Source organism: Populus euphratica, unplaced genomic scaffold (genome assembly GCF_000495115.2).
Source record: "Populus euphratica unplaced genomic scaffold, PopEup_1.0 scaffold83.1, whole genome shotgun sequence".
Taxonomy (NCBI): domain Eukaryota; kingdom Viridiplantae; phylum Streptophyta; class Magnoliopsida; order Malpighiales; family Salicaceae; genus Populus; species Populus euphratica.
In genome coordinates this window covers 667,388-691,930 of record NW_011499963.1, presented here as the reverse complement: position 1 = coordinate 691,930, position 24,543 = coordinate 667,388, and the positions used below count along the sequence as shown (strand labels likewise).

Here is a 24,543-nt window from a genome sequence, read left to right as displayed (position 1 = left end):
ATCTCGAAGGCAGGGACCAGTTATCGGGAATGGAGGAAGCTGAAAAGCTTCACTTTCTTACTTTCTCCTTCTTTTCTCCTTTCTTATGAATCTTTATTTCTTTAGGGGCCTCTCTTATCTGCCTGTAAAGTTCCTTTCCTTCCTCTCTACCGTTGGTCTTTGTTTTGGCGTCGCCGAAGAACCACGTCACCCGTAGGCGGCAGAACCTTGATTACTTATGAGTGCCCTAGTTAGCTATCTCATCCAACCAATTCTCTTTTCTGTATGGTATGCTCTATGCAGTTTTTGTGCTTTTCTTTTCTTATTGCCTTATCCACTCACTTTCGTAGTCTAGTATTAGTCAATAAACTTCCACTATTAAGAACTCTAAGGCATCTTTGAAGATCATTAACCGGTGTAGGATGGCAATTTGCTACTCGTATTAAGATGGCATTCTCGGACGGCCTTATCTATCTCTACTAAAAAACTTCTGTCTCTCAATCGGCAAAAGTCTCCCCTTACCTCTTTCAAGATAAGCCTGTAAAGTAAACCCCCTAAAAATGTCGAATAAGTGCCCCTCTCCCTCTACCTGTCGGTAGAGCACTTTCAGCCCTCTCGCTTCGCTCGAGCATCTTCCCATCCTCTCCTTATCAGTAGAGTGACTACGTTCCTCTCGCTACAAGTCTTCCACTCGTTCCCTTTCTTTCAAAAGAATTTTCCTTTTCGCAAGAAGCACCAAGTGGTATGGCAAGATAGCAGAGTTTGTAGTACAAAGTCTTTAGTGGCTCCAGCATATTCCAGCTTGTTTGTCAAAGCTCGAGATGGTAAGTTGGCGATAGTGTTTGTGGATGACCTCATCATCACTGGAGACGACGTAGAAGAAATCCGTCAAACATCTGTTTTTAGTAGATCAGGAGAATAACGAAGTATGGGATTAAGGCTAACTGCTTCTATTGGCCTTTCTTTCCCGCCTAAGGAGAAGACCTGCTATAGCTGGTGGTTCGTCTTTCCAGCTTAACGAATCGAATCTAGCTTCCTCTCTTTCTTTTCATGTATTGATTGATGGACCTAAGCTAAACTTAGATGAAGCTACTGGCCAAAGAATGACTTTCCGGATGAGCTCATCCTTCTTGAAAGGAAATGGTTGTTCTTGTTCCCGCCCAAGCTTTCGTCTTGGCAAGAGTTCGTTATTCCTGCCTGGGTAAGGAATAGAGCAAGGGGTCAGCCGTTTCCAGCTTAGCTTATAATAAAATGCCTTTTTCGGATCGCTTCCTCGCTTTTCGACTATGGGCTTTTAGAAAGCGAGAAATGCTTTGGTGATAAATAAATCCTCGCCTAGTGCAAGGATGAAGTTATCTCCGCCTCCCTTGCTATTGACTGAATCCGGACGTGATTGAGGCAGTCCGGTCTAGAGAAGAGAGGTCTATAGTTCCGTTTTGTTGTTGTGCGGGGTTCCAGTCAACCGAGCAACGAATACTGGCAAAGTTCGCAGTTTACCGTCCCCATTCGGTGTTACCTGATCGCCAAAGCAGAACAACGACTGGGTTAAAAGCCCGACACGACTCAGTGGTTTCTAAAAAGCCTACCGTGGCTGATAGCAAAGTCAAGTGCGATCCGAAGCTAACTGATGGCGCCCTTACTCCGGGTAGGAGAAAGCAAAAGGAGTCCTCCAAGGCGACTCTAAGATAATGAAAATCGTGGGAAAGACTTCGGTGAGAAGGGCCTATACTATAGTACAATGAGGCGACAAAACTTGGCATCGTAGGAGAGGGATATACGACCTATGCTCAGAGACAGAGTTCCAGGGGGTCTTGGGCCACAGGCTAGACAAATAAGACTTAAATCTGACTCACCAGAAGAGGAATCGTTCCGTGCTTAAACATCGGATTCTATCATGTTTTCGAGCTCAACGAAGGGTCTCTTACCCCAAATTGATGAAGGGCCGTGACGTCTCGCTGTCTATGACATACCGCTAAACAGCAGGTAAGCTTCTACAGCCTACGACTCATTCCAGATTTTGATTTTGGGTCAATCTCCCTTTCTCTTATCTCCTCAATGATTGGGAAAGTAGCTTCGGGAATGTGAATCAATCACCATTTAAGGAACCATGAACGGAAACTACGACCTCATTTAAGAGAAGGTCAGTGTCCATTTCTGGGCCTGAGGGAGTACTCTTAAAATATTCTGATTCCTGCTCATACGCCCGATTTGAGACTTTGGTGTAAATCCCGACTTGATTTATCGGTTGGAAGGAAAGGGTTGTGGCAAGCAAGCCAAATATGGCTGCACCGTACCCGGTCTGAATCAAACGATATTGAGTAAGTACTGGCGGTCGCAGACTTAAACTTAAGATCGAATGAATAACAATGCATCTTGCCAACCAGTAGATCCAGAAGGGCCTCTTGATTAAAGATCCATTGGGATGCCCTTTTAGCTTAAGAGAATCTCGATATCCTGAGGCCGGTAAGGGCTTGTAAGGAAGCGCGCTATCTAATATCTAATCACTGGTGCTGGTTCTAGACCCATCTTTCCGCAGGATCACGAAAAAGAACTCTTTGAAGAGAAGAGACACAGAGCCAGGTCTGTACCGATGGCCTTTAAAGGAGAGGGGGAAGGTACAACAACTGCAGAGCTAGCCCATCCTTCTCACTTCACTCCTCTTACCCTAATTACCCGGCAGGCTTGGAACTGAAAGCCTTTGAAGTGGAATATAATGCAAACTGTGAGGGAAAGGGAACAGAAAGAGTAGGCCTCGGAGGGCCAAGAAGCGAAGACAGTTTCCGTAAAGAGTTAACCTCGAAGGGCGGCCGCCAAGGAAAAGTAGAAACAGAGTGCCAGCCGGAAGAAGGAAAAGAAATGCTTTAAAAAGGTAAGCTGCAGTTCGGAATTTCCATCTAAGCTATCGAAAGATAAAAACTCTCAACAGGAAGCCGCCCCATTCTATTACCAGACAAAATTCGGAGATCGAAATAGTTCAAAGTCTTGGTTAGCGGCTCGATCGGTAAGCTTGGTAAGAAGATGCTGACAAAGCTGGGCCTTCTACCTCTTCTGTTTAATGCCTCTCTTCAGATCTGTTTAGGGAAGGCAAGGGATCTGATTAGGCAGTCCCAAGGGAAGGAAGCGAAAGGTAAGCCTAGGCTAGGGAGACGGCGAAAGGGGTAATTGGGCTCTCATCTCAAGTAAGTAGCCGGTGAAGTAGTTCCGCAAAGAAGGGAGAAAGGGGTTTATACTGCTACGGCATCAGTTCTTCCATCTCTTTCTTCCCCGACTTGGGCTTACTCTTACTGCTTTAGGTAAATCCGTTGTGAACATTTACTTGCCTTCTTTTCTAGGGCATTAGTTTGGCTAATGTCGTAAGTATAGACCTACCTTTTTTAGGATAAAGAACTTCATTTTTTCGAGCTTTTGGTTAGCGGCTTGCTTACCTACCTACCTGATGACTGTATTCCTGCTTTCGATGCACCGGGCTCTCTCCTTGCCTTCGTCCCGCCGGGGCACATCCTTCTATGTTTGTTTTCCGGCTGACTCTGGTATGACTGTTTGCGAACTCCCAGCTCTTTTATTTACTGGCCGAAGCTAAGAGGACCCAATCCACGCTAACTAGTATGAGTTCATACCCGCTTTGAGCTTGAACGTGGCACTAAAGCTGAGCTCATGAAAGAGACTTCCGGTTATAAAAATCTTTCCTTTAGCTCATTTCCCGATTCGAGGACTTATTACTACTTCATTCTTGCAAGCCCAAGAATTGATGCAGACGAATACTAAACACTGTAAGCTGTACCGCCTATTTTGAATCTTCATCCCTTACCGGCGGCTTCGGAATCCAGTAGCGAGACATAGGTGAAACCGAAAAGTCGAAGTAGAAAGCTCGTACTTGATTCGCTCTCTTCCCTTTGCCTGACCCTGGATATAAGACTGATATCCCTCTCTCTAACTGATGAGCTAGGAAGATTCTCTACTATACTCATAGTAGAGAGAGACCGGCTCTTGGGATTGATTTCCAAGGAGGACTCCTTCTCTGATCTACGAGTCAGAGTTGAAAGCATTGGGACAAAGTTGTAAGCCGATAGACGAATCGGAACAGAAGTAACCTTGATGGTGAATTAAGTCGATTTCTTTCATCCCCCCCTGTTTGGCTAGCAGCCCGTATCCGTGGAATTGATCTCTTTTTTGGAGTGAGCAGCAAAACCCAATGGAGAAAAATCTACTATTCCTCGGGACGAGTTTTAAATTCTTATAGCTGATAGAGGCACCTATCGGTCGGTATTTGGCTATCCCGGAATGTTCCAGCAAAAGAATAAGAATAGGGGAAGAAAGTCGTTCCTTCCTCCAGTCCCAAGTCAGATGGCAAGAAAAAGGCTAGTGAAATAAATGCCTCAGAAGATGAACCCGCAGAAGGAGGATTACTTTCAGCAGCTCTCTTCCCCGGGCTAGGGCTTGAACTGGCCTCTACTCTACTTGACTTTTCCGGGGTTGGGCCTTTCTTTGCCAGGTATTCTTTTTCTTCAATTGAACTTCTCTCCGCCCATGCTTATTTCCCTATTACCGGCATTGCTAATAGGTCAACGTTCTTTTCAGGAAGCTAGGCAGGAGCCCGGTGCCATCTCCAAACGCCTTCTCCCTTCTCTTCTGGACGAGCAATATCAATAGGAGTAATAGAGAATTTGATTTCCTTTAGGGCTATAGAGATATCTTTTCTTTCTATGGCATAGATTTCTTCTATTGGGGTGGGGGTAAGCCATCTAGTTACATTTTTTATGCAGTATCAAGTAAGCCAGAAAGCACTCTAGTCAAAGTCTAGAATATGGATTGTTCTCTTAATGGACTTTCTTTCCTTCTCTCTTGGAGCGAGTCGAGTTGGAGTGATAAGGGTTGAAGTCCTGAGGCTAGTAGGGATTGAAGGTCTATCAGCAGTTTCATTTCCTCCAGCAATCAGCTCTTATCTCTTGGTGGTGAAGGGCGAGTTCCTTTCTTGCCCGGTTGGGTACTCGGTCTTCGAGACCATTCGTTCTCTCTCTTTTTCTTTTTCCGGCTAAGACCATAGATTTCTCAAAAGCTTCATCAGGAAGGATGGAGCGCCGTTAGCGAAAGCCGTTGCGAGTTAGCGCATCCCTTTTCTTGCTCCTTCGGTAAAGCTCTTAACAGATGAGGTAGGCAAGCATATCTTATTTAAAAAAAAAGGCTAGTTTTCAAGCTCTTATCTTTCTTCTTTCTTTCGGCAATGAATGATAAGCAAATAATAGAGATTAGGCTGGCTAGTAGTTCTAGTTATTTCTTATGGAATGGAAAAAGTTTAGACAGCGAGTAATCCTACGTTGATTGGCTTAAAGTGCCAAAGAACGCATTATCTAAGCCTCCGGAAGTTAAATTGGTGATCCTCCTATCTTAGACCTTTTGAGTGTCTAAGTGAACGAAGTGGCCATTTGTTAAGGGACACCAGTGAATGGATTCAAGGGAGAGTTCGAAAGCGCTGACTAGTGAGTGAGGAGGGAAGCCCGCTCAGCGTGCAAGAGCGTCTATTCTCTATTTAAATCTTAGATATAGAAGTTCCACATCGTTTTGACTCCTAGACAATCTTCCTCTTCTCCTCCCCTAAAAGAGGTGTGGATGTCTTTTTTTTGGTGAGGCATGAAAGGAGGATTTGTTGAGAAACGGTTCTTTTTTGAATTTGAGAGGGCTGGGCTAGTCAGAATGTAAAAAGCAACCTTGCTTGGTTGTCAGGGACGAAAGGGAAGAGATCAGGCCTAGCCATCCCATCCTGTTCTAACTCTTAATATCATAAGAGAAGAAAGCTACAAGGTAATCCTGGGTTACTGAAAAGTCGTCCGACTGCTCGGTGATCAAATCAGAGAGATTTTGACCGCTTTCTCTTCTCTCCAACCCTCTCGGACTGATCATCTTTCTGGAACAAAGCAAGCTTAGGAATGAATCTAATGGAAATTTAGGTCTCTTTGGAAGATTCTTATTTCCTCTTCGGTGAAAGAGGGCAAAGGCGTGTGGGAGTAAAGAACTCAAGGTAGAATTAAGCGAACTGTGCCCGTGGAGAGGGTAGGGTGGTAGCCTAATTACAGGCGTAACGAAAAAGGCAATCAGCTGCCTACGGGCGAACCAAACCAATAGGATTGCTTCTCGACAAGATAGGGTTCGCTTTTACGCAGTTAAGGCGAAGACAAATGTTCCTATCTATTTAGTATGGGGGAAGGTCTGTCAAGCCGTGAAGCCATGGGGATAGATGTAGACGCGGTGAGAAATGAGTCACAGAATTCGCTATCTGTTCAGTTTGGGAAGAAGAAATTTCAACATATTCCCTTGCCTATAGGGCGTGAATTGACTCAAAGCACTCGGACTTGGGCTTCCTAAGACTGCTGTTGCTTACTGTGAGAAACCTATAAGGTTAGATTAGACTGACATGCATGGAAGATTTGGATGAGAAGGGCATGTTTAAGGCATTAAGGGATAGACGGAAGGGCTTGGACAACCTAATCACATGGTGGAAGGACTAAGTCCTCCTGGGCTAGCGAAGATAGAGCGCGTTCAGTTCCACTCGGGCCCTGCTTTTTCGAACCTTCAGGTGGTACCTGCACAGAACAAGCAAAAGCAGGAGGGAATGGCGAAGACCGACGTTAGCGCCGCTTCGCTTCCCGGCGAAGATATTGAAAGGATTTCGTAAGGCTTAATTACACTATCGATCTCCTGAAGCGTGAATCACGGCAGCGACATTGCGAACACTCCTGGAGTGCGCAGCGTGGGATGCGCATCAGTTGAACTATTTGACAGAATAGCTAAAAGGGATTTGATTAGAAAGGTTTCTCCCAAGATAGTGGACCGTCTTCCTATCTACTCTTTCTCGACGTAGGCTAGAGTAACTTCTTTCAAAGCCTGGCCTTTCTGCCCCAAGGCAAGCATTCCAACCAAGCCAAGCAGCTATAGATCTTGAGCGTCTTGCAAGGGATACGGAAAGTTGAATCCTGAGTCTTTAACCCGAGTGGGAGATCCCCTTTCAAGCCGATTGGATTGATTGCCTATGCTTCCTTCCTTGCCTCTCACCTTTCCGGTAAGAAAAGATCATCGAAATACAAACAATAAGAGAAGAGAAGTAGCCGCCTCTACTGGACTATTGGACTATCTACATCAAGCCCTATTACAGTAGAATAAAAAAAGGGAAAAGAAACTAATGCTACTACCGATAGCAGGGAATGAGACTACTACTAGCGGGACCAAGCCAAGGTTGAAGTGGGAATCACGAGCCCCGAGACTTTGATCAAGCTGAAGGAGGAGCAGCCTATCAATAGTGAATAAGGCTTCCATAGGAGTTTGAAATTCAGGGAGTATTTCTTCTTTCAAGGTATTTTGGAACCGCTTGAAGAAAACAAGTATAGTGTTAAGCGTCCTTTCTTTCTAACTAAAGAGAATCACTCTTTTCTTTCTCAAACATGGCGCAAAAGGGGCCCGGGACTGAGTTCTCCTTCCCTTCCACGATGCTCGATTCCGAATCAAGCGAAGCGATCTATTAATCAAACCAGTAAGTGTCAGTAAGGGACGTCTTCTTTCTTCGCCGTAAGAAAAAAAATCTGTTGTTGGCGAGATCAAAAAGAAGGCATTCAAACAGGCAGGAGCCTCCCCACCTCTTCGGGTCGGTCTCTTCTCGGAAGTAAGGGTTTTCTCCTTTGACCAACCGGTTCAATTAGTCATTTAGTCAGCCCTCGCGAAATACAAGAATGAATCAATCAAGTAAGTCAGTGTCGCAGTCAGGGATGTAAGGCACGTAAAGAAGGGAGTTCTTTGCACCCCTTTGTTCAATTCCATTCTTCAATCATTCCGGTCGGTAAGACAGCCAGTCAGCAGTCAGGTTGAGATGAGCAGGAACAAAACGAAAGCAAAGAAGAAAGCGGAAGGCTGTTCTAGTTTCAGACTGGGATAAGGAAGGAAAGTAATACCGTACTAAAAAAAAGAAGCAGAAAGAATCAGGGCCAATTCCGACCTGCCGGTCATATGAGCGAGTGGGCGGCTATGAGTTAGTTGGCTTCCTTTCTGGATTTGATGAGTTTAGGCGGGCTTCTATGCTCCTAAGGTAGAACAAGGTAGTTTCTTTCCTCTCCAACAAAGAGAGCCATTCGCGGCAAGCAAAAAGACTCTCTTTCTATTCTAATTTTAAAAAGCTCCAAAAAAACTGTCTAATCTCATGCAATTCGATACATATCCTATAGAGTTCTGCTTTTAAGCTGAATCTCCTTCTTGTGCTGGAAGCAGGGATAAAGTCTTTTCGAAGAGGAAAAGTTCCTTAATAATAGCCTAATCTATTATTTTATTTTGATTTCTCAATTTCAATTTCTCAGCTTAAACCTCTTCCCTGATTCGCGATTACGTAAGTAAGTCGGTGAATGCTTTCTTTTGGAGCAGGAGAACGTAATAGGCATCCATTACCATTAGCTCTGTGCCAAAGCACGACATCTATGAAAGCAGTGGGCGAACCCGGCCCAGTGACAGAGTCTTGAGGCAGGAATCCAACGGCAAGGGAATGCCGCTAACAATACAAATAAAATCCAAGACAAGTCCAAGTAATCCACATCCACGTATGGGAACAGAGAAGGACCTCGATTGACCGGAAGAAGTATCCATAAGTACGAAAGAAGGCGAACGAAATCTGTATTTTCGTATAGAAAGAAGACTTATTTTATTCTGGTTCTCATACGCCAGGTAAATGCCCCACTCTTGGGAGATAGCCATAACCCAAGCCTTTTCAACTAACAACGGGGTCCAGGCTTTTCATTCCATCTAGGTCCGTATCGAACAGAAATCCAACCATCAGCAAAGAGGGGAGTTTCGTTCTTTTATTTACTATTCGATTGCTTATCATCGCCATCCTCATTTACGTCACGATGTGCACCTGACTCAGGGCTGTCCATTCCTGTGGTTCAGGCCTGGTCTAGTAATTCCTAATCCGAGTGCTGGGCAGAGGCTTCAGCGGAGATGCCGTAAACTGATGACCCTCCAGCCGTCAATTACAGGCTTCGGTACTAAGCTCACTGCTCCTGGTAAAGAAAGGAAAGCCGTCTATCCGAAGCAAGAACATAGATGCCATGCCTATTGTAAGCCAAACAAGACCAGTATGACTCTAGTATCTAGTAGCTATCACGGATTCATTCTGGGTGGGCGAGATATCCAAATAGAATGGTTAAACCTCAAAGCCTCTGAAAACTGATAGATGGAGCTCACCTTTCTATGCGATACCTTCAACAGCCTCGGATCAAGGGGAGATATTTCAAGTTCCTCTCATTCTGAATGTTAGTGAAGGTTTATACCTAAGTTATTTCTGGCCTATGACTTCTACTGTCTTCCTAGAAAGCCCTTCCCAAACGTCCATACATTAGATATTTTATAACCTTCCAAGTATTAGCATACTTGTCTCCTTTCTGTCTCCTTCTCTTATCAGACAAGCAAGAAACCTTCCAAGTATGAACATACTTGCCTATTTCATAACCTTCCCGTTGTTCAGCTCTAACGCCCGAAGTACTGACTGACTTCCTCTTTAGCCCCAAGATTGTATGACCCTCTTGCTCTTCTTCTCTTGCTTCGAATAGCTTTCTCAGACTGATCAAAGCCATAGCGGACTAAGAACTTCGGTTTATCAGGGACGTAATAAAGAAAGATCCCGTACAGAAGGCTCATATAGAAGGCATCCCCATAGAGCCATACATTCGATCGAAGTGGATTGAAGAAAGAGTAAAACAAAGAGTTCTTCCTAACCGCTCCTTATCAGTCGCTCCTTCTTGTCTTTTTGAAGAAATAGAAAGAAGTCGAGGTTCGAAGCCTAGGGGTTTCACTATCTGCTCTAACAGACTCTGCCTTCTTCGGGCATCTTAGTCGGGAATCAAAGTCTCTTTCTAAAGAACTTCCTTCGTTCTACCCTATCTTCTTCCTTCCTCTCAAAACAAAGGAGTTGCTATCGAACTATTCAGAGCTTCTTCTATCCCTATCGAATCCATTGAATTCAACTGAGTCGTTCTAGAGTCAAATAAGCCAACTACTCTTTCATTTGCATTTTCGAGTCGGAGTTATTAACATAGCTGGAAAGCTTTAGGAAGGTCTCAATGGATGCTGTGTATTCTTTGAGGGTCTTTAAGAAAATGCTTATTCCCATCCTTCCTATCTAGAGCAGCCTCTTTAGCCTATCTAAAATCGAATCGAATTCTTTTACACAGATTTAGAAGGAATCCAGAACTCCCTATCATCAGCTTAGACTCTAGCAAGAGATCTCAGGGGCAGGTCAACATAGGGCAAGATTCCTGCTTAGTGTGACCTCATTCTCGACCATAGCCAGACCTCTTTCTATTTAGGCTAGGGGATCGTGTTCTATAGAAAGACATAGGCGATCGCAGAGTTAGTATTATGGGTTTCAAATGAAAGTCAAGGTTCTATTTAACTCTCGAGCCTTATCTGAATCGTTGGCTTAGGCGCAGAAGATCATTTCATATCAATGCAGCAATTTCTTCCCAAGAGGCACACTTGGATCCATGAAAACCAGAATTGGAAGGATCTGTTGAACAAGCTTTTTCTGATCCTGGTTTGCAAGATTTATCTAATCTATTTCCCACATTCTCAAGATCCTGATCCGGTCGCCTTCTTCGCTGACGCGTCACCCATAGTCTAGCTTCGTCCTCCTTAAGCTTCGCTTCTTCGCTAACGCTCAACCTCGCATCCTTAGGCTATCGAGCTTCGCAAGGACTATATTAATAGGTAAGATTGCCTTTCACCAAAAGCATAAGGGAATGTGACTCTCTTTCCACGGGCATTTTCTGACTCTTTAAATAATGTGATTCCAAGAATTGACGGTAACCAAGGTGCCTACTCTTCCTAACGAGCCTGCTTATTTAGCATGGTCGGTCAATCAGGGGATACCCCAAAGGCTGTCTCCAGAGACCATTTCTCTCTGTTGAGATCCAAAACTACCCCGAGAAATGCTCTAGATCAAACGAAAAGGAGACCAGATAAGGAATCCCACATGAGGATGTTTTCAAATGCAATGGGCGATCGAAATTACTTAAAGAAACTGCTTGCTAATAAAGATGCTAATTGGTATCCTGGAAGCCATTGATAGGAGATGGAAGTAAGCTTAAGCTTAGTTGCCTACTTTGGTGACATGGAATACCACATCCGCATATAGAAAGCCACTCATTCATACATCTTGATCCAAGGCACCCTATCTTAGAAGTTGTTGAGCGTCAAGGTAAACAATCTCAAAACCTTTTACAAATCGATAGGAGGGACTCATCATTAGTGATTGCACACATCCTTTTTTGGATGAGGGTTGCATAGCCGAAGTCAATCATAGAATAGAACAAAGGCATAGAGAAAGGGATCCCTCCAATTAGGAGCAAAGAGCAGGCATAAGACCGTTTGCTAATATTTCCTATCCCTCTACACCTCTTCTGACCTGACTCAGACGGATCAGATTGGGAATCCAATTCAACGATCCTTGGCGCCCTTGTTTGTTCCATCTCCCGTTACTTCGGAAACGGCGACTAGCTTTTTAGCAACTGAATGTAACTCCGTAGAACTTCCTATAGTCTGGAACGAAGTCGTGACGGTTTCCTTCATAGCCAAAAAGAAAGAATCGTCGAAGTCCAGCTACTTTTTCAGGAAACATGCCCTGAGAAAGAGTGCATCCTTTACATAGACCAAGGTACATGTTCCTCGACGCTTAGGGCATCCTTCTTTTGCTTTGTTAGAGCGCTTATTTCCTAGTTTAGTGAGGCAAAGAAAACACAAGAAGACCAACCATACTGGCCTGATTCAGTCAGTAGACCTATGTCCACCGGTGAAGGCCGGCAAAGCTCCACTATGGAGATCACAAGGATTAGACAACAAACCTTCCAAAAGTAAGAAAACTCTCTCCAGCAACCCTCTCTCAATACAAGACTAAACTCTAAAGCACTCTCTACTCATGGGCATAGCCTAACAATAGGTACCACCGGCCGAAGAACTCTTCCATAGGACGCCTATTTTTAGTAGAAAGCATATAAGACTTTCTAAACCGTCTTAGATACCAAAATGAAAATTCCTACTTTTTTTTTTAATAGGCGTCAAAACCGCCGTGATCGAATTAGTATACCTAGCCAGTCCAAATGATGGGTTTATATGAAAAGGCTCTCAGTTTGAAAAAGGAGAAAGAAGCGGGAGTACAAACAATTGAACATGGCTGATAGCAATTTCTCACATCTGCACGGCAAAAATGAAATCCAAGCCCCCTTCTTCTAAGCAAGTTTTCCCTAAATAGGTTAAGAAAACCCCTGATCAGACGTTGGTGGATTGTGTAATCAAGCTCCCATTTCCTCAAAATCTCCTTCTACTCAGAAAGATCCCTCTTCGCCCACCTCCCCCCGATTGGAAGACCGACCCGATCGCAAATCAATCAACTCACCCTTGCAAACACAGAAGACAGAGGGAGGACCGCCCATCCCATCTACTATATCTCCTCCACTACCAGAGTCCACCTCCGCTACAAACCCGCCCTCTTCCATTACCGTATGTTAGCTTCCTACTCGATCAGAACCGGGTGGAACTACTGATGCTATTTCCCAGCAACCGCCCCAGCCTTGTGATTCCGAACCAGGACGAAACTCTTTACTTAGTCGTTATATTCTATTTTTCACCGAGATTCTGTCAATGGCAACCGTATTCACCGACGCCTCCTCGGACGTAGTCCGACAAGCCGCTCCATATCCAAAAAGTCTTCGATCCTTAGCATCTCGGGTGCCAACGAATGCCTTTGCTTTCGCTTGATTCGAACCATCTCCGTCGAGCCTCTTCGACGGCACTAGCCTACGGGTTCTTCCCACTAGCCATGGTTTGGCCTAACCCTTGGCTCTGATACCACTTGTCACGGCGCTGACGTCCTTCAAGCCCACAAACCGCGGCACCCACCCTGTTAACGGTCCGCTGTAGCAGAGTAAGCTGAAAAAGCCCTTTCTATGTTAAAAGCCTAAACGTCCTTATTGAAAACGAAACTAAAGCACTAACGCCCTTATCTTATAGTGACGGGGCCTTTTTTTTTATTGCAGGATGCCGGGTGCGCAGGAACGTCCAACCTGGGGTTTCCGCCTTCATTTGGTCGTTCTGCTATGATGTAACGTGCAGTCGTCCCGAGGCAGCAGGATGTATGGTGTAGGGCCCCCTATTTTCTCTCCCTTAAAGTCCTTTATAGATTTCGAGTCGGGAATAGAGCAGTGGCTTATTCGGCGCTATATCACAATTTATTCTCGGGCATAGCTGTTCACGAAACGTGGCATGGGACATCTGTCGACGGCGGGAGTCGTCACATCCGAGCGAGAGGTCAGACCCATCCCATTCATCCTGGTCCGATCCGAACGGATCTTGTTGAATGAATTGATCCATTGTTGTATGCCCTAGTTCTTAGTTCATTTTTTCTTACTCGGACCCGCCTCCCTTCCTCTCCTTATCAGTCGAGTGACTTCATACCTTTGACTGGAAACATTTTTTTATGGTGGAGAGTGGGGAGTGAAAACACCAATGCAGTAGAGTAGAGAACGACCGCGTGAATCGGAATCCACTTAGATTAAGATTAAGCTAGACGACCGAGAAAGAAAGGCTCCACGTTCGAACATTGGTTGATCTTAGCGTACTAGCCGCTGCTTCATTTCGTATAGTGATAACGCTTTCTCTTTCTTAGCGCTCCGCCCCCCCCTCGTATAGGTTGGGGAACTCGGGTTGCGCGGCTTTCTCTTATAGGGGTCTATTTTCTTTTTTCTGACTTGACTCAGCTTGACCTACTTGACTCAGCGGTTAGAGTATCGCTTTCATACGGCGAGAGTCATTGGTTCAAATCCAATAGTAGGTAAAACCGGCCGAAACCCCTGCTTTTGCCAGCATGACAGCAAGCACGGACTGGCAGCGACGGAGGTGACTGAATGACCAAAGCATCGGTTGCTTCCATTTGTGGCCTTCTTCGACCGCCTCACGACCTTAATATCAAAGAACCCCCCCCTCTCTTCATGTATGTGGGCTGCCTGCCCCGTCCCGAATAGACGAACAGGAACAAGCTGAAGAAAGGCGCGAGAGAGAGAGAGAGTTGATACTCACCTCCCCTCTTCCACAATTAGGTGAAGACCAAGGGGGCCGGAAACCCCAACTGGAACCCTACGCGCCACACGATTCTTTCGCGAAGCGCTCTCTTAGACTTCACCACTCCTGCCCCCGCAAGCAAAGAGGTTGTGAGATACCAGGCGACCAAGTGAAAGAAAGTGAACAGCCCCGATCTTCTAGAGAGCGTACCCTTTGTTTCTACTCTTTCTCTCTTCTAAGAAAAACTAAGAATCTAAATAAGAAAAGAAAAAGATTTTTCTTTTCCCGTCAGACCTCAGACCAATGAGGTGATGACACATGCATGCGTGCATATGAACTTATAAAAAGTGGGTTCCAAACCCGGGCGGCACTATGTAACTCAATCTATTTTAGGGCTATTGGTGGATTCTTTTTTTAGAATAGACTCTGAGATAGAGGAGACTTAAAGGGGATTTTTTCGAGATCAGGACTTGCAAAAGTCGAGTAGCCGCAGAAGTGACGGTCTCAGACTCGCAGAAGACAAGTGAAAAGTATCTCGAGGTTTCTCCGCTTCTTGTTTCAAAATATCGCAAAAATTCAGCGCTCTAAAAAAAAGGCCGGAAGGCCCCAGGACCCCCACCCCACGGCCCCTATGCCAAAGCAGTTGAGTGCAAGGAGGTCAGAGCAGAGGAGCTTCCCGGGTAGCAAGCTAGTTAGGAGAGAATTCACCTATGGATTATTAAGTAGGTAGGAAAGCACGATAGGAGGCATGTCTCAGGCCTAGGTGACAGCGGAGAACTTTAGAGGTAGGCTGGAAGGAAAGAGAAAGGCTAGGAGCTAGGCTAAATACGGAAGTCAATTCGTCTTTCGTCTGTATTGTGATCCCATGCCAGGACGAAGAAATCAAAGGATTTATAGTCATGCTCATGGAAGTATTGACTGGTTTAACGCTCATACCAATACGGCAGAGCATTTTTTCTTAACTATTGAAAAAGCTCTTGATTTTTTCGGTTTTAAGGAAGGCCTTGCCTTATTAGCTTGCCTTATTAGAGAGATATAGCCACCATAGACTAGCTCGTCCGTAGGGCTATGATCAGGCCATGCGGTCTAGAGATCTAGTTGACGCTTGGAAGAAACGGATATCCTTTCGAGAGAGAACGTGGCCATCCCGACCTGGAAGGACTTTTATACTTCCTGCTTTGAGTGGGCCAGAAGCCAGAAAGACAGATCAGTTCGTTTGCAACAGATCTTGGAAGAAAATCAACAGAAAGAAGGTTGAGTGATAGACGAGGGGTTGTTTTCAGATGACGAAGTATTCGTCAGCGATAGGGCTTCGCGCCTGAGAACAAAAAAAATTAAGGAAAAAAAAAGGCTTACAGAGGATTTCCAATAAGAAAAGGAAGAAGACCCCCATAGAACTCAAAGCGGAGGGGCTCTTCCTCAGAATGACGATGTGTGAGTTGCTTTTGTGAGGGGATAAAAGAGGTATGAAGAAAGTTGGCCAAGGTCATAAGGTAAGGCCAAAGGTATTGGTGCATTTTTTTCTAGAAGTGGTCAGGCAGTTTCGGCACCAGAAAGATTGCCTGAACCTGGATAAAATCCATAAGAGGGTAATCTGGAATAAGATCAGGACTCAGACCAAATGGACAGAGTGTGGATAAAGAAAAAAGGAAAACCACTACTGCCGTAGCTTGCTAGTCCTCAAGCGAAGAAGAAGAGCATGACAGAGAGATAGAAAAAGAAAGGGCGAAAGATCTTTTTTATGTTGAAGGAGACTTTCCAGCCTTACTCAAATAGGGGGTGTAAATGCCGAAGAAAAAGAAAGGGGGCAGCTAGAGGAGAGGAGAAGCCTTCACACCCCAAACAGTTGAGAGAAGTGTCAGATGGATTCCTTCTATCTATTGGCTATTGGAAGATATGGAGTTTTCACATCACGGCAGGAGATGTGGTTTTTAATTCATATGATAAGGGCCCATACTTGAAATGTTTCCTTAGAAATCCTGCCTGACTAAAGTTTCTCTCTTTCTCTCTTACCTGGCTGTACACTGTCAACCGTTGTCTTCTCGTTTAGATCGGTGAGGACTTATGCCCTGCGGTTACCGGCTTCGCGAGACCCTTTCGGTCTACTCATGGCTAGGCTCTATGGGCCCGGACAGCCAACCGAAGACTCTCAGAAAAAACAACCTTGACATGACCTCAGAATCAGAGATCCAGAGAGAACTAGTGATCAAGAATGACTCGATCCTTAACTGACAGATTCGATGACGAGAGTTTCAGATTCAGGAATCGATAAATTATTCACTTAAGATAAGAATTCGGATATGCTGAACATCTTAGTCTGAGTATGCCGGGTATGTGCCAAGCCCAGTGGATTGGAGAATCAATAGAGCTCGTGGTTGATCTTCCAAATCCCGATCCGCTTCTTCCCCTTTTTCATTAAACCGGACGCTAGCCCATTCTATGAGAACCTGACGATGGTTTAGTTTAGCTGCGGAGATCCGTCACCTTTTCCATTGGTCTTTGCTCTAAGCTTGAACAAGGGCTTTCTCTCTGCTTGAGTGGCTTGAAGCTACAACAATCAAGGCTGGGCCTTTTATTGCTCTTCTCTTGTCCCCTCGGGTCGCACAAGCGGTGGAGCATGTGGTTTAATTCGATGCAAAGCGAAGAACCAGGGCTTGACATGCCGCGAATCCTCTTCTCATCTCAGATGCCCAGAATGCCAATGGTGAAGGAGCTTTCTGTCTTTCTGGGATCAGTACTGCTTTTTTAAAGACTCTCGAAAGCGAGTGAGAGGTATGCAATCCCCGGCTTGAAGTAAGCCAAGGAGCACTTATACAAGATTTTCTTTCCAACCTAGGGATCTAGTTCCAAGAGAGGGCTAGATCAAGCGTGTTGGAGAAAAAAAAAAGGCATCCAATGCTTCTGCCATCGAAAAAGGTTAAGCCACTACAATAGCAGTGGGAGGATTTCTCGCAGGGAATTCTGTCACATCCCTATAGCCAGAGTCAGTCGTTGGAGTTTCTTTGCCCTTTCCCTTTATAGACAATGAAAGTGTCCCTTCATCTCGACTAGTCCTTCCTTGTCCGTAGCAGTCCCGCTAACGGGAGTCAAAGCCCCTCATGTTGCTGTGCCTGTTTCCCTGCCAAGGAGAAAGCTTTTTTCTTTTCATGTGATCAAGCTAGTTCAATCAAGTTATTTTAGGCCAGCTGCCAATTTCCTTGCGAGACACAATGTCTATACGCCCTAGTCGGTAAGACTTTCTTTTCCAGAGTTGGGAATGGAGTGATCCCTAGGGAGTAAAAGGTTCTATGGATATAGGAGGTTTTTTACATACCTATCCATTCCTTATGCTTTCTTTTCCGCCGGTATGAGTACGTTACAGCCCGGGGGGAGAGAGGAAGTGAAGTACTCTATGGAATATGGGTTAGAGCGAGTGACCAGGTTCCTTTGCTGTCGGTCCAGCCATTGAAGGTTCAAGTCCTACTCCTCTAGAGCGTTCTAAAGGAAGGAATCGAGCGAATGTAAGTGCTTCGCTTGTTACGTTACAGCCAGTAAAGAAGAAAGCGCTGCACAGCTGCTATTTGGGATCCGGTTCTCCAATCTAAATCGCAGCGTTGTCGAGATACCGAAGGAGAGCCCACTTCTCACGTGAAATGACGATGTCAAAAGATGGGGAGCTTCAACCACAGACCAGAAAATCTCCTTCCCAATTCATATGACTAAACAAAACACATGTTTTCGGCTGGCCAACGAGAGTCATAGATTTGAGTGTTTCAGAATATCGTATCGAGAACCCTTTTCCGGTATATCGCTCCTCTTACGTCGGAGCGCTGCCCCTGGGGCAAAACAATTCGACTTTTCTCATGACCCAGAACAAATCTACTTCTAGTATCTCTTCTCCCAATACCACTAACGAGGTGAAAAGTCTCACCTCAAGTTACAACAAGAAAACCACCCCGTGCTCCCGCTCCATACGAAAGTACATTCTTCTCACATTGTCACATGCCGAAAGATGAAATCAACCCCCATGGTCGAATACAAAGTCTTTTTCAATGCAATAGTTATTTCAACGGAAAGCCATGCGGACGGCAAAGGAATCCATTTACACGTAGGAATATATACCAACAACGCATCTCGCTACAAAGCTACAAAGCAGCTTCGGCGAACCTTTCCCGAGTTTGAGGAAAGTCAGCTCCATTGCCGTTTTCACCATGGGTTTGGAACAATATGCCAGTATATCTCAAAAGAGGATAAGAACCCTGTTGTTTGGGGGACATATCAAAGGGAAGACATTCTCCATATAGCTAGGGCCGCGCCATAAAAAAAAAAGCGAAAAGTTCCTGAAAGCGCAACATCACAAGAGATGTGGGCCGTCTTAGAACAAGCTCAGGATTGGTATTCAGTCTACGAGGACCCAAAATGGAAGCATGCCTTGATCAAAGCGTATAACTATAATCAACTACGAAATCTATATGACGATATTAAAATAGTCAAGGAAAAAAGATCCTCATTCGGACAAAGGGTGGTGGCTCACTCAACATGGTGACCCCGAGGAGCCTGAAGAACTATGCGAGAAGTACCTTTTGAGGGTAGCATGCCAGCTCTGTTATCACAGACCTATTAAGAGCGCCCAGCTCTTTCTATATGGAGAGCCGAGCACACAAAAAACACTCATAATGCATTATTTAAGTAAAGTACTCAAAATAGACTTTGCAAGCTCGCGACGAAATGATTTTAGTGGTGCACACGACTACTACGATATGTGGATTTTCGACGAATTCCATGAGCCGACGTCCGAAAACATGGGCCGATAGAGGCTGGAACCACTTATGCAAACACGTTACTTCGGATCTTAGATGGGCAAGAGTGTAAATTAGATTCGAAGTACGCCAAAGTATTCACCAAAAAAAGGAACGTGCCCATTATCGCAAACTTGATTCCTAATTGTCTACGCGGCCCTTTCGAGAACGATTCCAATGCATGTCCTCCCCTTCTCATTGGATGGTTCTAATTTCTCTCTAATTTCCTATTCCTTTCACTTGGTGAAAGGGGCACTCATTTCCTCCTTGCCCTCTATCCGCTCCTTTTGGTTTTCTTGCGCTCTTGTCCTGTTGTAGAGGCACTAGTTCCCTTCGTCATCTGTTCCCTGCTCACGGTTCGATAACTCGCTCTGATTTGTCACGAACAAAGAGTTTTGACAGCTAGCCCGTGCGGCACCCGCGCGCCCTCCTACAAGTAAGCCTTACGCAAGACCCGGGTTAGTCCTTTCACAACGCACCACCCCCACGCACCCCGGCAGATCGAGTTTTTTTTGGCGAAAGAATTTTGATTCTTCGATAGGCGGAGCTTCATCGAGCAAGAAATGCATTATTGGTCGACTGAAGATGAGTGCCTCGATTCAATAAAACAAAGGACAGGGGGTTGTGGCCACTTCATACCCCTCCTGCAGCTGATGCGTCTAGTTGACTATCCTTTGATTCCCGCCTAACAAGGTTCACATTTTTTTAGTTTTAGATAATTTATTGAGCAACAGATGTCCGGATTGGCTAGGAGGTTGGCCGACCTCTCCTCTAACACTGACTTGAACTACGGCCTCAAAATAGATGGCAATAAAAAAAAAAAAAATATGTCCCGGCCTGCTGCTGTGCCTTTTCGGACTTCTCCGGCAACACCTCAGACAGTTGCTTTCTCGTCGGGTTCATGCTTGCCCGCCTCCTCCCCATTTATGAAATGGGGCAGTTGAGCACCAGGTTCACGATGCTGTAAAGGACTCCTGCTGGGGCCATGTGTTTTATTCTCAGCTCATAAGATGTTGAAAGAGAAGAAACTAGAAAATGTACCCAGTTTGGGTTTTTGGGCATTGCTTTATCCTGGGAGGGAGATTTCACCAGGTCCTAAAATAGCGTGATCCTCATCGTTTTCAAAATTGTGGGGCTTATGCAAATCTCTATTGCAAGATATTACTTGGCTCAGGCCAATGGCAGTGTGTAATTTGCCGGAAACTGAATGGAAGCGGAGGTGAATACATAGCTCCAAGCAAGGAAGATCTTCGAAATTTGCCAGAACTGTCATCACCTGTGGTTGATTACGTTCAAACTGAAAACAGTTGATTCACTTCCCCCGACAACGAGAATTGGAATTCTATTGTATGGCCGCACAGTATCAGTTTCTGATTTTTCGGAGGAATTTATGGCATCTGCGGATGTGCTGCCTGGTGACAAATCACTTAGGAGTCCTTGAAAGCGTTGATCTACTGAACTGACATATACTTGTCCCCAATGCATCATCAGAAGTGGCACACAAAATATTCTCATCACTGAGGCCATACAAATAAATTGAAGATTCCAGAAGCTTCTAGAGACCGGTGCCTGGGTACGGCAGTTGAGGTTGCTATAATTCAAGGGCCATCAGCAGAAATTTCTCTAGGGGTAGTTAAACGGGCAGAATAATTGTGTGCGCTGGTGGACCTAATACTTATGGACCTGGATCAGTCCCTCATTCTTTTAGTCACCCAAATTTTCCTCATATGGAAAAAAACAGCATTGAATAGCTCCTATCTGTGAATTCGGACTTAACTATATACTCTTCACTAAAATATGTTTCAATTAAATTATCAGGCTTGGAACCCACATCTTCACCCGGCTTAACCACCAAGAAACCCGCAGCGTAAGGCACATGAACATCATTTATTATAACTGTCTCCGTATCGGCTACAATGACCTTTCCTTACTCGTCGGTTTGAGTGCAGTTATATAATTGGGATAAGGACGCTTCCTAACCATAGATTTCACTTCTACTGGTTCACCAGCACTTATACCGGCTGAAATGAATTCCCAAATCCGGTTATAGATTTCATCTTCGCTAAGAGAGCAATCGGAGGATTCATACCTACCCAATAGATAGATTCGAATGAATACACTTGATACCAATTCACCCAGGTAATCCTCGGCTTTAGCCTTAACCAATTTAAATATAGTATTGTATAAATCTATGTTTGGCACAGCATTCCCCATAGCATCCATTAAAGAAATAGCTTTACCTATTGTAAAGGAAATATCTCCAGTTGACTGTTTCATCACATACCCTATAGTCAATTTCCCATAAAAAATTTTAATATAGTAAGCGTACTTCAATAACAGTTTCATTACAACCAATGCTAGAAGCTTATATTCTGCACATTTCAAATAATGAAGAAAACAGCAGCTATTCTTAATCCTGAATATGGATCCTTGCATGATTCATGAGCGATCAACCGCTTTAAACGGGACCAATAACCATCAAAGGTATCTTTGGAATAAGAAACTTGCATTTCAGCATTCTTGCCCGGTAACATACTATCTCCTTTAGAAGTGGACACAGTACTGAAACTTCTTATTCTCCCAGCCAGCTCTGGAGCTGTGCTGAAAATGAATTCCACTTCTCAATATGACGTTTCCGCCCATCCTGTGGATTGGAAAAAATATGTTTACCGCACACAGTATTCACATATTGAGAGTAACAACTCACTATATTTTTGACATTAGTATCGTATTTAATTCCATCTTTTTTATTCAGTAATTCAGGCTTTATTGCAGTTAAAATCGGGGTTTGATGAGTACATTCGACGAGGATCTTGAATCAGAGAATACACCAATTAGAAGGGAAAGATGGGCATTCGATGAGGAAGATTACCGATTCTACGATACCAACTGCAAACAAGGAGGAAAGCATAGATCCTTATGATCCAACATTGGTTGGTTACGCTCAGATCAAGTCTCGTTATCATCCTCGATCAGAAGCAAGTGCTAGCTCATAGCTAAGAGAAGTGGGAACTTGCTCTCATTGCTAACAAAAGAGAGCGAAGAATGAGATGCAAACAACCGAGAATCACATGGGGATTCTGGCAACCTATTGAGTGGAATTCAAGAGACACGCCCTCGAGCTTATAGCTACAGGAGAGGGCATACCTTACTACATTCCTGCCTAAAGCAAGGAAATGGTCGGACTCAATGGCATAGCCAACAAGTGCATCAAGAGAAGGAACTACAACTCACCCACGAAAAGAAAGCAGAGCTCCTTAAGCAACCTACGTGATCAACTCTTTTCAGAGCTTCCTTCTTAGCCTAGCTCTTCCCCTTGCCCTGGGAATCCCCTTCCCTTAATCAAAGCATCGGCAACAAGGACCGCAGAATCACATGAAGATTTCGACACCTTATCGAGCGGAAACACTGAAAGACTGATTGATGATTCGCTGATCATCAACTGCAGAGAACAAATCCAATTAGAAAAGAGAGACACGTGATTCGTCGATCGAAACTACCGATTCTAAGCCTTTTTCTACCGATTCGTCCTTTCACCAAAAAGGACTAGACTAATAGAAGAGGGATCGGTCTTATCAATCAGAAAGCTAGTGGCATCCCTTAAACCATTCCCTTCTTTAGGATTGAGCGGAATGCGGGCTCAAGAAGCATGGCTCCTTTACCAACTAACAACAAATAAGGGAATCCTAGCTTCAGAAGAAGAGAGCAACAACACTGCAACTGCGCCAGCGATGGTTGGGTAGCCTGGTTCGAAGCTCTCTCTTAGGCTCTCTCGAATGAGTTATACTATGGAAGCCGTACACTTGTAGAGAAAGATTTCAATTGAACAAATGGGCGGATCACCCCACTCTCTTACAGGTAGTGGAAGAAGTCTGGGTGGAAGATGTGTTTGGGTTGGCTTCGTTTGCCTACCTTCGAACATGAACCTCGAAGAATCACCCCAAAAACCTTGGAGAATGACCAAAAAAGATAGATTGATTGGCTTAGGGGTTCGCTACAGATTACCCAGCTCAGTCTGCAACTGCAAGAACTGCGAGCAAACGATTCGACGATGATACAACCACATTAAGAGAAGGAATTACAAGCGGGAATAGCTTAAGAAAGAACAAGCAAGCAGAGAGACTCTTTAGCTCTGCGCTTCGGCAACTAAATTAGTTTGATTTACCTCTCCACGGAGACTACTCTAACTAATAGAACAAGTAAAGGGCAGCCCAGCCCTTACTCTATTCAATCCTAAAGAAGGGAATGTGGACTCGGGAAGCATAGAACCGACCTAAGAGGGGATAGTTTGGGGTCTATTCCTTGGTCTTCAGTAGCTACCACTACTAACACCGCTTAAGAGCAAATCAAAGGAAAACTGCTTCTTTTGTTACCGGGTTTCTAGAATAACCTAAATAGAAGGGAGAGCTGACTATTCATCGAGAGACTGGGCATTCGCCGAGAAGACACAAGCTAGAGCTAGGAAGGACGGGATAGTTGGCTTAGGTTCGGAAAGAGTGAGGAAATTGGGGGTTTAGTCTCCATTGCCTCTCCAACGGGGAAGTTCGCCTAGGTGCCATGAGTGAGGTGTCTCGGTTCTCCTCCTAGAATCCGGAACCTGGGCCTCCAATGAGGACGGGAGGCATTAAGCAAATCAGCTGATTTGGCTAAATGGATTATGTCTCGATACCAAAACCCAGGAGTAGGAGCGGTCAGGAAGCTCGGAACTCTTAAAGCAGTTGGAGCTCGGGGAACAACCAGTTTTACATTGCAGAATCACATGTATACTTGGGAACCTTATAGAAAGGAATCCATTCACTCGGAAGGAGTGTGGTAGTTGGCTTGGGTTGCCTATACATAGGGGACGGGACTTAACAGCTGCACCTGGCAAGGGAAGTAGGTATCTATTTGGCTTACACAGATCAGTACTGAACTGGAATACCATCCTCGCTCTTCACCTGTTATTTCGGGAAGCAAGAAGGTATCCTTTTTTTACCTACCTTCGACCAATAACGCATACTTCCTTCACCCGGAATTCTAAAGTATAGTAAGGAAAGAGTCAAGACGAGATGAATTAGTGCTTACGTTCTCTATTTGAAAATCGAATGGTTGATTCCTTGAGCTATTATAGTTCGAAGCCATGCATCCATGAAAGATGGCTCCTTTGCTTGATAGTCGTGAAAGTCAATACTGACTCCTTTACGGCCTAGTCGATGTAAGTTCTCAAACCAAAGAAAAGGGAGCGAATAGCCTGCTCTTTGGGCAGCTTTACAAAAGGAAATACATGCTAAACTGGCGATTCACGAGAAAGATGCAAACAGGCTTAGGAAGACTAACCACTATTAGGGATCCGGAACCCTTAGGGCGGAGGTTACTAGGAATTCTGCATACTAAAACCTAGAAGTAGGTGCCTGCAACAGCGACAGCGAACTCGCTGCATGGGCTTAGGAGAGGTAGAGATCCTTAGCAACCTTGGCTTCGGGGTTCGCTCCCATGAGTGAGGGATTGGGGTCCGGGAAGAACTACGAACTCAATAGAGTAAGATAGTCCAGAGAATCACCTTGATTAGAAAAGAGAGGCGATAGGCCGATAGACTAACCGCGTAGAATGCACCAGAAGAATGGTGATACGCCGAAAGATATGGAAACAGGGTTGCAACGATCCAATCCATTCGGGGCTTCGGCCTAGCTCGAACGAGTTAGGGAGTTGTCTTCCCTACTAAAAG

At 44.8% G+C, this 24,543-nt stretch overlaps 1 long non-coding RNA gene across 1 annotated transcript; it reads right to left on the bottom strand.

Annotated features, from left to right (window-relative positions):
• Positions 1 to 455: 455 nt before the first annotated feature.
• Positions 456 to 22,922, bottom strand: LOC105138840 (uncharacterized). Its single transcript, XR_844872.1, has 6 exons — positions 20,255 to 22,922; positions 17,725 to 17,730; positions 16,578 to 16,582; positions 12,864 to 12,867; positions 1,891 to 1,899; positions 456 to 466 (listed from the first exon to the last, which is right to left on the bottom strand). It is a non-coding gene; the product is annotated as an uncharacterized LOC105138840 (long non-coding RNA).
• Between the last annotated feature and the right edge of the window lie 1,621 nt (positions 22,923 to 24,543).